We start from the raw sequence: 14,788 nt of genomic DNA on the forward strand, positions 1-14,788 counted from the left end.
CTCCTCTTACACGAAGGCCAGTACTGCTTCTTCTAGTTTAGGAGTCGATACAGTTCATGGTTTCCTCAGCCATTGTGATATGTCGCCATTTGCCTTAATGCTCAAACAGTTGAATCAGTCTTGGAAACATAGTATCTGTTGGATTTCTCTTCCAAGGGTACTTGTCCCGATGCAACCTGTCAGCTTATCTACACTTTCCAGTCGCTTGTCTGTACACCAAAATAATGTCTGCTAATCTCGTAACAGATTAAAACACTATTTCACTAGGTCTCACCGACGTATTAACTGTCACAGAGAACTGAAGACCTGGCCAGGGTGGCAGCACCGTCATGTTTACGCCCGAGTAACGAGAATGGGAGGTCGTAGAAGCTTACACTCTGATATTCCTATACGTGGTGTGCTGACGTATGACACACACTTACAACTAAGTGACAAAACTCATGGGATAGCTTCTAATATCGTGTTTGACCTCCTTTCCCCTGGCGTAGTTTAGAAACTCGACGTGGCATGGACTCAACAAGTCGCTGGAAGTCCCCTGCAGAAATATTGAGCTGTGCTGCCTCTATAGACGTCCCCAACAGCCGAACATAATCATTTCCAGTCAATGATCGTTCAGTAGAACCAGTGGCCCCAATCCATTCCATTGCGTGAATAACCATTATGATGCCACCACCAGCTTCCACAGTGCCTGCTTGAGAACTTAGGTCCATGGATTCGTGGAGTCTGCACGTCGAACCCTTCTATCAGCTCCTACCAATTGACTAAAGTACGCGGAAACCGGCTCTTAGGTTATGTTTTTGTTTTTGTTTATCAAGAAATACCTTGACACGAGTAAAACCTTCAATAGATAATATGAAATAGACTATAATTAACTTCCTTACGGTGTAATATTAACTTAATTGAGACAGTTACTATGGACTTAATTACTTATCTTCACGTTCTCAATATTCAGGCGTATACGATCTGTGCCTGGGCTGCCGGCCTGAGTGGCCTAGCGGTTCTAGACGCTACAGTCTGGAACCACGCGACCGCTACTGTCGCAGGCTCGAATCCTGCCTCGGGCATGGATGCATGTGATGTGCTTAGGTTAGTTAGGTTTAAGTAGTTCTAAGTTCTAGGGGACTGATGACCTCAGAATTAAGTCCCATAGTGCTCAGAGCCATTTGAACCATTTCTTTTTTTTTTTTTTTTTTTGTCTGGGCTGCCAACCAATAACAAATAAAATTTATTAAGATTGTGTTACAAAATGGTACTTAACATTGGTACAGTTTGATGTTTGGCACTCGATGTACTAAACCTAGCAGAATTATGTCTAGTAACTTTGCTGTCTAATTGCAGTCTTTGGTATATAACTGACAGAAATGTTACAGACCATCTTAGTAGTCCATTTCATCCTTAAATAGTGACTTCTAGGTCTCAAGGTAGTCCTCAGAACACTCTAGTGATCTGGCAGGAAGCGCTCACCTAAACTATCTAACTGCTGGTTCGTAATTATGCAGTTACTGGTGCGGTACTGTCTGAGAGTCTGTGCTGCGTCGTGTTTTGGTGCTAGTCAGCGGAAGAATTTCCACAACGCCAGTACAAGTTCGAAGCGACGTAGTTTCCGGTTGATAGCGCTCCCTAAGGTGGCTATCCAAACTGTAAGCGAACGTATACGACGTTCTGTAGGGAGTGGTGCAGAAGCATTAGTGAGTGCCAGATGGAGGCTGCTGCCCGGAACTGAGAGATGCCAGGCAAGCAGAATATTATTGCACTTGGTCTCCCGTGGCGGTTATCGGATACACGCAGTGACTTTACAGTAAACAAGTACAGTGGTCACTAAGAAAAGCGTATCGCACTGTGGATGATTTTAAGACAGCTGTGCATATAATATCAAGTGGTTCAACCTGTCCTCGCGGAATATCGCCAAAAAGATTCAAGATAAGCTGACCGCAGGGCCCTCACTCCTAGGTGCAGTAATACACTGACGGGAAAAATCGGAATACCAAAAAAACATTTAAACTAAAGTCACGAAATTTCGGGAATACATTTATCTAGGTAACGTGATTAAGTGATTAATATTGCAAGATTACAAGATAATGTAAGCACGAGATAAGTTATTGCAAATGTGAAATGATAGTACATTAATTACCCGCGTAACCGCCAGAATTTTGAACGCAAGCATGTAAACGTGCATGTATTGAGAGGTACTTGTGTCGGATGTCAGCTCGTGGGATGGAGTTATATACAAGTTGCACTTGGTTAGTCAGTACAGGGACGGTTAATGCTATTTGTGGATGACACTGTAGTTGTCGTGTCCATTATAATTATCCGTGCTGTTATGCCGTGGTCGGTTGATGAAGTCTGTGTCGATTCCCAACTTTTCGTCTCCGACTGCGGGAGACATCTTCAAGGGGGCCCGTAGCTCGATGGAAGGTCCAACACACCCACTGGCTCGCTACTGACTGCCGCTAAATTCCGTGTCCGCGCGCTGTAGTTGTCGTTCGATGTTGTCCCATACGTGCTCGAATGGAGACAGGTCTGGTGATCAGGCAAGCCATGATAACATGTCGACACCCTGTACATCATGTTGGGTTACAACATCGGTATGTAGGCGAATGTAATCCTGTTGAAAAACATCCCCAGGAATGCTGTTCGTGAATGGCAGCACAACAGCTCGAATCACCAGATTGATGTACAAATTTGCAGTCAGCGTGCGTGATATAACCACGAGAGTGTTCCTGCTGACATACTAAATCGTACCCCAGACCATAATTCCAGGTGTAGGTCCGATGTGCCTTTGTGTCAGACATGTTGGTTGTAGGCCCTCAACCGGCCTTCTGATAACCAACACACGGCCACAACTGTTCATGTATGACTCTGAACTGCACTGTCGCGCTGTCTTTGTAACTGTATCACAGCAAGCGCCGGATTCCGTGACTTATACAAACTCAAGCCGCTATCTCTATTAATTAAATTCGCCACCAAACGAATTTCAACTGCTTCTTTCACCACTGAGTCTCAGAAAGATGATAAAACGATAAAATTTCGACGTTTTAGTACAACATAGTCTGGTCAGTATCAATACAGTGTTCTGCCACAGCCGATTTATTTGGCTCTAAGAGGTGGCTGCACACGCGATGTTCTGTACCGTACATCTTTCATGGACTGTACGAATTGTCCGTCCGATCTGTAAGAGACCACATTCGCAGGGGATCTTGTAAACCCCAACCTACCGTAGCATCAAATCATCTTTATCGGAACCCAGAAGTGCTACTGTGCTGCTGTCTTCGATGGAGGACGAAAAATCACTTTTACTTTGTGCTTACTAAGGATCTTAACGCTACACTTCCCACATACGGCAAGCAAGCCATGGATTTAAATCTTTCTGTGTTTTCTTCTGCACTGATTATGGACACCTGTGGTTTCATTCGTAGCGCCTTACGTATCTGTTGTGGAGAGTACTCGTTGGCCTCAAAAACTGTCCTTAAGTGCAGGAACTCGTCCTGCAGAACGCGCTCGTCAGCAACGACATGTGTTCTGTGAACTAAATTCCTGGGAACAATCATCGGCTGTGAAGGATGGTGGCAGCTACTTGCACATAAATATAAATATGTATACGTCGATTTCCGATACATTGTATGTCCCAAGAGATTAGTAACATTAGACAGGGTAACTACTAGAATGGTTATTTACGTGAAACATTCTTGTGTGTAGTGTTAATGGAGAATTTATCTTTGACAGAAAACATGTCACTCCTAAAGCATATTAGTTCCTTAGTTGTGGGAGCAGTGGCTCAGCTCCAATTTCATGATCTGTAGTCTCGTTCGTTACTGCGGTGACCGCCCTTTATCCGCCTAAAACTAGGTTTCCTCATCATTTACATGAGGCATACAAGGTGACTCGTCGACACCAAATTAATATTAATTTAAAATGGATTTCCAGAATGAATCCTTGGACCCACTTTGTTTTTAAAAACCACAGGTTATGTGTTCTTGTTTGTTTTTCAGTAGATGAAAGTTGTGAGCTGAAATAGTTGTTTATAATGTACATGACAATTACAGACCAACAGACTGACCAGGCTTGCGTCTGGTGGTCCTTGCGACGACTGGATTGTTGGTTTGCTGCGTGGCTTTTGCTGCAGTCACGGCAGAGGCGAACTTTGTACTTGGGAAACCTGTACTTTCTCTTGTAAGCGCCTGTATGTCATGCCCCACTCTGTGATCTAAAACGTCTATAAAGTTAAGCATTCCCATGTCTGAAGCATGGATTGACACAACGCCGCAGACTGAGGAATCTGCATATGAGTCCTCACAGTCGTCATTAGACCCTTATTCTTTTTGTAGTAAAAATACCATCGAGATCCCATAACGTGGGTTTCAAGATGAAAGTAAATAGTCAAGAAAGATTAGAGTACTGTGTCTACTATGGGAGCAAAGGTTCATAATAAGCGAAAAATATCCAGGTGTAAGCATGTTAGTAAAGATGATCATAGAATCTGTTGATCAGTTATCTAGAAAATATCGAAGTGCTATAGGATGTAGAATAAGATGTGCTACCAGTCACAACTGAAGGTGATTTAGTTAAGACACGACCAGTTTCACACGACACAATACATGTCACTTCGCAGCTTCCTATTCTTCTAGTTGTGTTACTGGGTCAAAACACGTAATCTGCCTTTTATTTAAATAGTTAACTCCGACACTGAATGACGAATATGTAAATCAATGTATAATCACCTAAAGATGGGCACAAGGCCGAATACGGTCGTGTGTAAAATAAATCATCTTCTATTGTGGCTAGTAGTGTATCCCATTCTACATCCTACGAAGGAACAGTCACGGAGTTCACCAGCATCCAATATGGATAAAATTCACATGGAAGTGCTGCTGAAGTCTTCCAATACACGAGTCAAAACTATATTGGAACCATTAGAAGACAATAACACTGGGGATGGAACTACAGACAGACTCCATGAAGTCGATGAAACTGATACTACTGGTAATTGTTTAATACTTGTGAGCCGTTCCATCAGCTGCAGGTACCCATTTCTACCACTTCGTCTTGAACACATAGAGTAGGTGGCTAGTAACTACCAGTTCTATATCTGCTTTGGCAGTTATCTTTTTGACATACGCAAATAGCAGCACACAGAGCCAAAATAAATTCATCGAGTGATCGATGTATTGCAGTTATGTCATGGAGGCATACTAATTCCAGAAAACAGTCCAGTGATACTGCAGAAACACATGAGTCACTTTATTTGTGCTATTCCATAGAGAATTCGCTTCAGGAGGAGCGAAGTCTATGGTGTAGACTGAGTTCCAGCTAGCAGGGCACTGAATATGGCACAGACGACACAAAGACAAGTTTTTGGCCTATATGTGCAGGGTCCTTTATGGGAATAGCATGGCATAAGTCACACGCTATGGGCAGTCACAATCGCGATGTCGTGTATAGCGTGGTGACCGGTCGTATAGGTTCCTCTTCTGCGTCACAATCTGTCTCCAGAGATATAGCAAAGAATGCTCTGAGAAGCATATTTGTTGGACATCATAAATTGACATAAATTATTGTAGCACAAGTAGAACCTCGTGTTCGATGCGTTTTATTATCAAGCACCGAACCTTTCAGCTGGCCCTAAGAAAAGACATCATATATATTTTTTAAATGATAACGCTGTTGTATAGTTTATCTAATCGTGGTTTTCAACGCATTCCTACTTATCAAATTGGACGAAGATATAGTATAACTCCAGTTCGATCGTGCCACACAGGAATAACCAGCAAAGATTAATATAGGCATGTTCTCTTCCAGTTCGATTCTTAACCATTCACTGGGCACTGCTGACTCATAGGAGTGAAATGCGCGCTGCTACATCAATCTGTGGTGATGATGGCACACATGATCTAATATATGTGGATGATTCCGGAGAAGGTCATTTACTGCGTATAATTTATTTGACGATTGCATATGTGTGTACTGTGACATGGTTCACCTTCAACAAATTTAATGCACTATTCCACGACGACAGGTTTCACTGGCTCTTCTCAGTTTGTTGCATAGCTCCCACATTTGCGATTTTCGAGGAGAGTGTTGGTAAGCAGAATGGAAGAAAACAGATGTATCTGTAATAAGAGAAATTTAACTATTAAGAATTTTGTTTTTTCTTCCCTGAAAGAATAACTGGAATAATGACAAGGAAACCTTTCGCTGTATCTCGCGCTCTTTTATCACCAGGGAGTGTAATCTTATAATGACAAACACGTACTAAGTTATGTTACAAACAGTGAAGCTCAGTATGTTTATGTCATGGTAGCGACAACCATGTTATCAGATGTGAATCGTACATGAGACGATTGCGAGTGTCCTGTAGTAGCCGCCAGTTACGATATTTACGATACTGTCGACCTTGTTACTCATTTCTTAACGGAACCTTCTTCGCCTGTTTCTCCCCCGGAATGTATATGTACGTTTGTGCGTGCATGTGTGTGTGTGTGTGTGTGTGTGTGTGTGTGAGAGAGAGAGAGAGAGAGAGAGAGAGAGGAAAGAGGTGATTGGGATAGGTATTGGGGAGAGTAGGGGGAGGGGGGGGAGCGGAGAAAGAGAGAGAGAGAAGGGAGAAATAAGGGGTGGAGAGAGTTGGTGAGCCAGTTGGTCACTTCTGTTGAGAGGAAACGATTCCTACATACCTAAACTTTTAAATTATTTGGCGCCCCATTGCACTTGTGTGGTTCACAATAGTCGATATAATAAGCCTATGATGTCGGATTGTCTCCAGAAAGTTCAATGCATATTTTTACGGAGCTAGACGTCATAGTGTTAAGACATTTGATTGGCATTTGGGGAGAGTTGGGTTGCGATCATAGATATCATCTGGTAGCTTATGTTTGCTGAGGTTACTCTTAAACAACCCGTCTGCGAATAAAGAAACAGAGATCAATGTTTGACGCCCAGCTGACATGGTTATTACAGATGGAACATAAGCTCCGATTGCGTTAAGTAATATATCGCTTCTTTTCAAAGAAACCATCCCCACTATTGCCAATTTGCCATAAACTATTTGAGAAACCATGGAAAATCTAGATTTGGATGGTCCGGCGTGGATCTGAAACGTTTTCGTCTACTCCCTCAAACACTGTGCCACCTCAGCCGATAGAAGAGTCCGGGGTTCCTTCTGCAAGACAGTAGTGGTTGTATAGTTCCACATGGCTATGCCACTAAACTAATACTTTCTATGTGCTGGCCTCACTGTCTACAAGCCGCAGCAATAAAAGCGCGTGTTTCTCCATATGTTAGCTTTTATCGCTTTTTTACACCAAGAACATCATATTTCCTGAGGTCAGCCATAAGAATTAATGTCTAGGGCCAGTCCTCGCTATCGCTTAAACCCAAAAAACTGGATGTTCTGTCATAAATCTGACAAGAGGTAGATGTAAACAAAACCATCTTGCAACATATCAGTAACCCTGTTCTAAGTATTTTTCTTTACGTATCGCTTCGTTTGCTTCTGACGATGACTGGTGTTCGTGAAAACTGCCAAGTTGTACAGCACAAATCAAATTGTACATCCACAATGTTTAGCTAATTAGGCCACTGGTAAATTAAAATGGTGTGAGGTTCAAACAAAATATCGAATTTAGTACAAGCTGTACCTTACTTCCGTTAGCAACCTGACGCTTACCCAGTTTTCATACATATCGTGGATGAATGCACCGTACAAATAAGGCATTGTTGAATTTTTTCATCAAAATTAACGTCAACACGAATTTTGGTGCAATATCTTTGCAAATAACTGTTAAAAAAATCTGAAAATTCGGCCATAAAGCGATCTTAATGAAATGATAGAAGTTGCCTGAGTGTACCCTAAAACTATCTTACGCTCTTTTCTTACGCACACAAGTCTATCAAAGATTGGAATTTTTATTCGCCTTGCTCGAAATCCGTCAGCTTCGACAAAGGAGCCTTTCAGCGGAATCTCTCTGGCAGTGAAGGAAAAGAGCGGTGTGACAGGTTCTATTCACAAGTCACAGTAGCTGTTGTTAACTTGGAGCTGCGTGGGCGGCTAAAAGGACGGAAAGGAGTGTGTACGGGCGGCAGAAGGAAGCGTTTTGATGGAGCAAAACGGTAAGAAACATATAAAGATAACCTCCCGTCAACAGGAAATTACGACACTGCGAATTCAGATGAAGCTTTCAATTTTATCTAAGCTGTGCCGAAACAAATCCCTGAAATTATATTCGGCTGACATGATGGAAGTCACGTCTGGCACCGTTCCCTACTTAATGGATTTGAGAGCGGAGTGGCCGGGAACAAGAATACACATCTGTGTTTATGGAGTGTTATTGAAAACCGCGGACTTCCGTGTGGAACTCGTGCCTTACATCTTTTTTTACTACCTTCACTCAGAGAAAGCGAGGTACGGGGTGAATACACTCAGTACAAGCAGTTGCTGTACTTAGCAATTTATTGTTAATTTCGTCCACTGTGAAAAAGGAATCTAATTGCATCGTAAGCTTTAAATACAAATATTTATATATTTCCTGACCTGATTACATCAGTTTGTGAAGTCTACCGCCAATAAACACATTCAGGAATGAGAAGCACGTGACAAATGCCTGGCAATTTTTCGCCCGCCAACTGCTGCGCGAATGGAGTCCACAACGTTGAGTCTATTTACCTTGTCAAGAACCATTCCATTAATCTACTAGGTATATATACAACTTAAAGACGCGTCTAAAATTAATCTGCAATGTGTGGAGGGAGCTCGCCTCCCCAGCATGCCAATACGTAGTAGTTTAAATCGGGCCGAAGGGGCATTCAGGAATGCCTTTCCCTGCCACAAAATAGCCCTTGCCGTTATATTTTTAGAGCGGATGGCAGGTCTAAAAGCGGCATCCGCACTATTTTTGCCCGACGGCTGAGTTTGAGTCATTTCCTCCTGAGGAGAGACGTCAGCACAGTGCAGCGAGCGCGCCCCGCGCCCCGCGCCCCGCGAGCAAAGCCGTGTCACTGCACTTTGCACTGAGCGCCCGCATCACGGCTCTGACAAAGTATTTTACACGTTTTTTCGCTAAATACTAACTTAATAACTAGATCAATACCATTTTAATTACGGTAGACACTGTTCTATTTGCCCGCATCTCGTGGTCGTGCGGTAGCGTTCTCGCTTCCCACGCCCGGGTTCCCGGGTTCGATTCCCGGCGGGGTCAGGGATTTTCTCTGCCTCGTGATGGCTGGGTGTTGTGTGCTGTCCTTAGGTTAGTTAGGTTTAAGTAGTTCTAAGTTCTAGGGGACTGATGACCATAGATGTTAAGTCCCATAGTGCTCAGAGCCATTTGAACCACTGTTCTATTTATTGTACCGACCCAGGAAAGCTATATTCAATTTGTTTATGCTTACAAAATCATGAACATGTCGAAAACTAGTCACCAAACAAGCCAAAATATTAAGAGGTAAAGAAGCACCTAAAATGTCAAATTACGTGGAATCAAGATTTTTGTTCTCCTGTAGCTCTTTAGGCTTCAGTGACCTGTACTTTGATTGTTTACTGATGTGGAATATATAACTAAGATATTGACGAAGAGAACGTCTATAGCATATTATTCCTCTAGACTTATATCATCTATGCACAACAACCAGTGTTACGCGGTAACATGCTATTCCTCTGTAACTTGAGTCCTTATGTACTGAATTGGGATCAAATGCACAAATATAAACAGAACTTTCAATCCACAGAAAGGGACCATAGGAATAGTAACGAATAACAAAAATCATGCACACTGTAAAGATTCCTTGAAACAGGTTATGGAATCCAATTACGCCATACAAGTACACCTAACATCAACACATTAAGAACATCTTTATTCCTTACTTCACTAGCAGCTGTATCCACATTCGTGAAACAAACACCACACTTAATTTACATCTATCAAGAATATATAAAAGAACGAAAAACGTAATTTTGTACCAAATAATAAAATTCACCAATAAAATACTCAGAGAGACTAAATAGATAACTGAAGCCGGCCGCGGTGGCCGTGCGGTTCTAGGCGCTGCAGTCTGGAACAGCGGGACTGCTACGGTAGCAGGTTCGCATCCTGCCTAGGGCATGGATGTGTGTGATGTCCTTAGGTTAGTTAGGCTTAAGTAGTTCTAAGTTCTAGGGGACTGATGACCTAAGATATTAAGTCCCATAGTGCTCAGAGCCATTTGAACCATTTTTTTAGATAACTGAAACAACAGCATTTAGAAAGACAGTTAAATGATACTTCTTACATAATATGTACTGTACAGTTAAGAATTATTTCGGCAACACAAAGCGGATTCATAGAAAATCTGATAAAGAGTAATAATAAGACATCTCCGTTATGCTTCAACGTAATTTAACTGTTTATTTCATCTTACACTCAAGATCTGTTATGTATAACACTAATCTCATTCCATCTTCCTGGGCTCACCATCCCATTGACTGGAATGATGATGGTTCACTTTTGACACAGACAATTGGAAACATATGAAGAACGTAACAGAAAGTCAGAAGTACCACTGTGTTCGAAAGTCAAAAGTATCATTGTGTTCATTGTGTCAGCTTCAGTATTTATTAGTCGTGATTAGTGATAAGATGTGATTGTCAAGTATAACATTAGTTTTGACTTCATCAAGCAATGTGTCCTACATTTCTCATACTAGACTTGGAAATAATTATAAGGTTATGTCTAAGAACCAGTTAACTCTTAGTCACATATCCTCGTTATATTAAGCTGACATGATTAATATGATTTTAAAATTGTACGTGGTCTGAATAAATAAGTACTTACTTACTCTCCTGGCCTCGAAGACCCCAGTCGCTTTCTGGCGTCGTCTTGTAGCCTCATGTCCTTGGCATCGCCTTCCCCTACTCCAAGTATCCGGTCACCTGGTTTCTCCATCTTATTTTCGGCCTGCCCAAATGTCTTCGTCCTTCGCGTTTCTTCTCTGACACTTCCCTTAATCTCATCCCGTTTTCTTTTCCATAGATGTGGCAGGAACGTATCAATTTCCTAGTCTTGACGTCCGTAAAAACATTTACTTCATTATACAGGTTGTTCCACAAGAGAGGGTCAGTATTCAGATAAATGACAGGAACACTCCTTTGATGTGAAAAACTTCTTATGGGCATATGTCCTATTCCGAATGGTTTCCGAGGTAGAACACATTTAATTTACATCTGTTTTAGGGATAGGGGTGCACAAGTGTGTGTCTTACCCACTAAACGTTTTTCACATTTTATTATATTCCAACTTATCTCTTTGCTTTCAACCTCTTTGCTACGGCTGTCTTTTTTCAATGACACTAGCCCGTTGAATGCGTGTTGTCCATGGTGGGTTGTGAGTGAGATAGTGAGAGGAATGTGTCAAAAATGTGTATTTTTCAATTGATTCTTTGTGAAACGTATGTTGTAATGTTTACTAACTGTTGCACATGTGGCATGTGCACATGAGTAAACCTGACACTGTGTTAAATAATACAGAAAATAAATAACAATGTACATTAAATGTGTTCTCTTTCGGAAACCATTCGGAATAAAGCATTTGTTCTAATGAAGAATTTTTCTTATAACGACCGTTCCTTGCATATCCCTGAGACACCCAGTATATCTCCCTCAGGTCCCCGTTATTTCTTCTTCATCATTCTCCTCCCCCACAAATTGGTTCAAACATCTTCTGCAGGATTTTATTTTCACAACCACTTACAGTTCTTTCTGGATGCTCATTTATTCATATTCCTGCCTCATATTGTACCTCTGGTCCGATTATTGTTTTATTATCTTCATTTTGGTTCCTCTTGAAAAAAAATTGGATGACAGTAATGTGTCGAGTGAATATGACGCTCTCCATGGTGCTTTGATCCTCGCTTCTGCTTGTTGTTTCTCGTCATTTTTGTTCTTTACTATAAACCCACAGCTCTAAAGTTATATATGTCCTTTCGGAGATTTATGATAAAGGCGAGGACGACCAATGACCCCTCCAGAGCAGATGAACACCGAGCTCGACTCTTATGCGAGTCAGCGAAATGCCACGAGTAATGAGGATAATGAAATGTCGTGTAGCGAGGGACATCCGGCAGGCAAACCTGATCACCTGGTGCAAGTCTTTTAAGGTGACGCCACTTCAGTGACTTGCGCGTCGATGAGGATGAAATGATGATGATGAAGACGACACAAATAGCCTGTCCCTGAGCGAAGGAAATCTCCAACGCAGCCGGGAATCGAACCCGGGACTCCCGGCATGACAAGCCGGCTCGCTGTCCACTCAGCTATGGTGGCGGACATGAGGATAATGGGAAAGGGGCACTACATCAGCAGTGAGCAGACAAATGGAGAGTTTATATCTGACGGGAGGTGTAGTAGGGTAGTCCATGCAGTTGCGACGACCACTGCGTCCTGGTAACACAGCGGTCAGCGCATCTGGCTAATGAGCAGAAGACCTAGGTTCTAATCTCGGTACCTATTGATTTGCATCAATTCCCCCTGGCAGCTAATGTCATTAATTCCATTGTGTCTTGATCTCTGATGTTATCTACTTCTTGAAAAATGTGATTATCTGCCTGCAGGGCCTCCCACATTTTTTATCTTGTAATTTCTTGCTATACTCATGAATTTACTTTTCGCGTCATTTACTTCTAATCCAACTTAACTTGCTTTTTAAATACACTCCTGGAAATGGAAAAAAGAACACATTGACACCGGTGTGTCAGACCCACCATACTTGCTCCGGACACTGCGAGAGGGCTGTACAAGCAATGATCACACGCACGGCACAGCGGACACACCAGGAACCGCGGTGTTGGCCGTCGAATGGCGCTAGCTGCGCAGCATTTGTGCACCGCCGCCGTCAGTGTCAGCCAGTTTGCCGTGGCATACGGAGCTCCATCGCAGTCTTTAACACTGGTAGCATGCCGCAACAGCGTGGACGTGAACCGTATGTGCAGTTGACGGACTTTGAGCGAGGGCGTATAGTGGGCATGCGGGAGGCCGGGTGGACGTACCGCCGAATTGCTCAACACGTGGGGCGTGAGGTCTCCACAGTACATCGATGTTGTCGCCAGTGGTCGGCGGAAGGTGCACGTGCCCGTCGACCTGGGACCGGACCGCAGCGACGCACGCATGCACGCCAAGACCGTAGGATCCTACGCAGTGCCGTAGGGGACCGCACCGCCACTTCCCAGCAAATTAGGGACACTGTTGCTCCTGGGGTATCGGCGAGGACCATTCGCAGCCGTCTCCATGAAGCTGGGCTACGGTCCCGCACACCGTTAGGCCGTCTTCCTCTCACGCCCCAACATCGTGCAGCCCGCCTCCAGTGGTGTCGCGACAGGCGTGAATGGAGGGACGAATGGAGACGTGTCGTCTTCAGCGATGAGAGTCGCTTCTGCCTTGGTGCCAATGATGGTCGTATGCGTGTTTGGCGCCGTGCAGGTGAGCGCCACAATCAGGACTGCATACGACCGAGGCACACAGGGCCAACACCCGGCATCATGGTGTGGGGTGCGATCTCCTACACTGGCCGTACACCACTGGTGATCGTCGAGGGGACACTGAATAGTGCACGGTACATCCAAACCGTCATCGAACCCATCGTTCTACCATTCCTAGACCGGCAAGGGAACTTGCTGTTCCAACAGGACAATGCACGTCCGCATGTATCCCGTGCCACCCAACGTGCTCTAGAAGGTGTAAGTCAACTACCCTGGCCAGCAAGATCTCCAGATCTGTCCCCCATTGAGCATGTTTGGGACTGGATGAAGCGTCGTCTCACGCGGTCTGCACGTCCAGCACGAACGCTGGTCCAACTGAGGCGCCAGGTGGAAATGGCATGGCAAGCCGTTCCACAGGACTACATCCAGCATCTCTACGATCGTCTCCATGGGAGAATAGCAGCCTGCATTGCTGCGAAAGGTGGATATACACTGTACTAGTGCCGACATTGTGCATGCTCTGTTGCCTGTGTCTATGTGCCTGTGGTTCTGTCAGTGTGATCATGTGATGTATCTGACCCCAGGAATGTGTCAATAAAGTTTCCCCTTCCTGGGACAATGAATTCACGGTGTTCTTATTTCAATTTCCAGGAGTGTAGCTTTCTTGCCAGTATTTTCAAGTGATCTGGATTTTCAGTAATAAATGCTACATCATCTACAAAGGCAAGTACATTTTTATTGTTATGCGCCTGACGATGTGGTCGAGTGGTTCTAGGCGCTTCAGTCTGGAACCGCGCGACCGCTACGGTTGCAGGTACGAATTCTGCCTCGGGCATGGATGTGTGTGATGTCCTTAGGTTAGTTAGGTTTAAGTAGTTCTACGTTCTAGGGGACTAATGGCCTCAGCCGTCAAGTCCCATAGTGCTCAGTGCCATTTGAACCATTTTATTATTATGCTGATTTCCTCTTCTCCTTCGCTAGCTGCATCTAGTGCTCCCTGCGTTATAGTATTGAACAAGAGTGGTGATATTCATCTCCTTGCTTGACTTCTGCCATTATGTCGAAACCCATGGACCACTCTCCTTTAATTATTCACTATGCCTTTCAAGATTTGTGATCATCTTCCGTATCCCACAGTTCCCCAACAGCTCCCACAAATTTTCTCTGTTTTCGCTATTGTAGGCTTTCTTAGTGTTCCCGCGTATCGACAACCGACGGCAAGAAGATGAAGTACGCAAAAGCAGAGAAGGCTGTGAGATGACGTCAGCCAGTAGCCCGCTGACTAGGACGACACCATTACAGGAGCGGCCCCTATCCGAAGAGAATATAAGCGCCGCTGCTGCTAGCCTCT

The sequence above is a fragment of the Schistocerca cancellata genome, chromosome 4 (genome assembly GCF_023864275.1).
Source record: "Schistocerca cancellata isolate TAMUIC-IGC-003103 chromosome 4, iqSchCanc2.1, whole genome shotgun sequence".
NCBI lineage: Eukaryota > Metazoa > Arthropoda > Insecta > Orthoptera > Acrididae > Schistocerca > Schistocerca cancellata.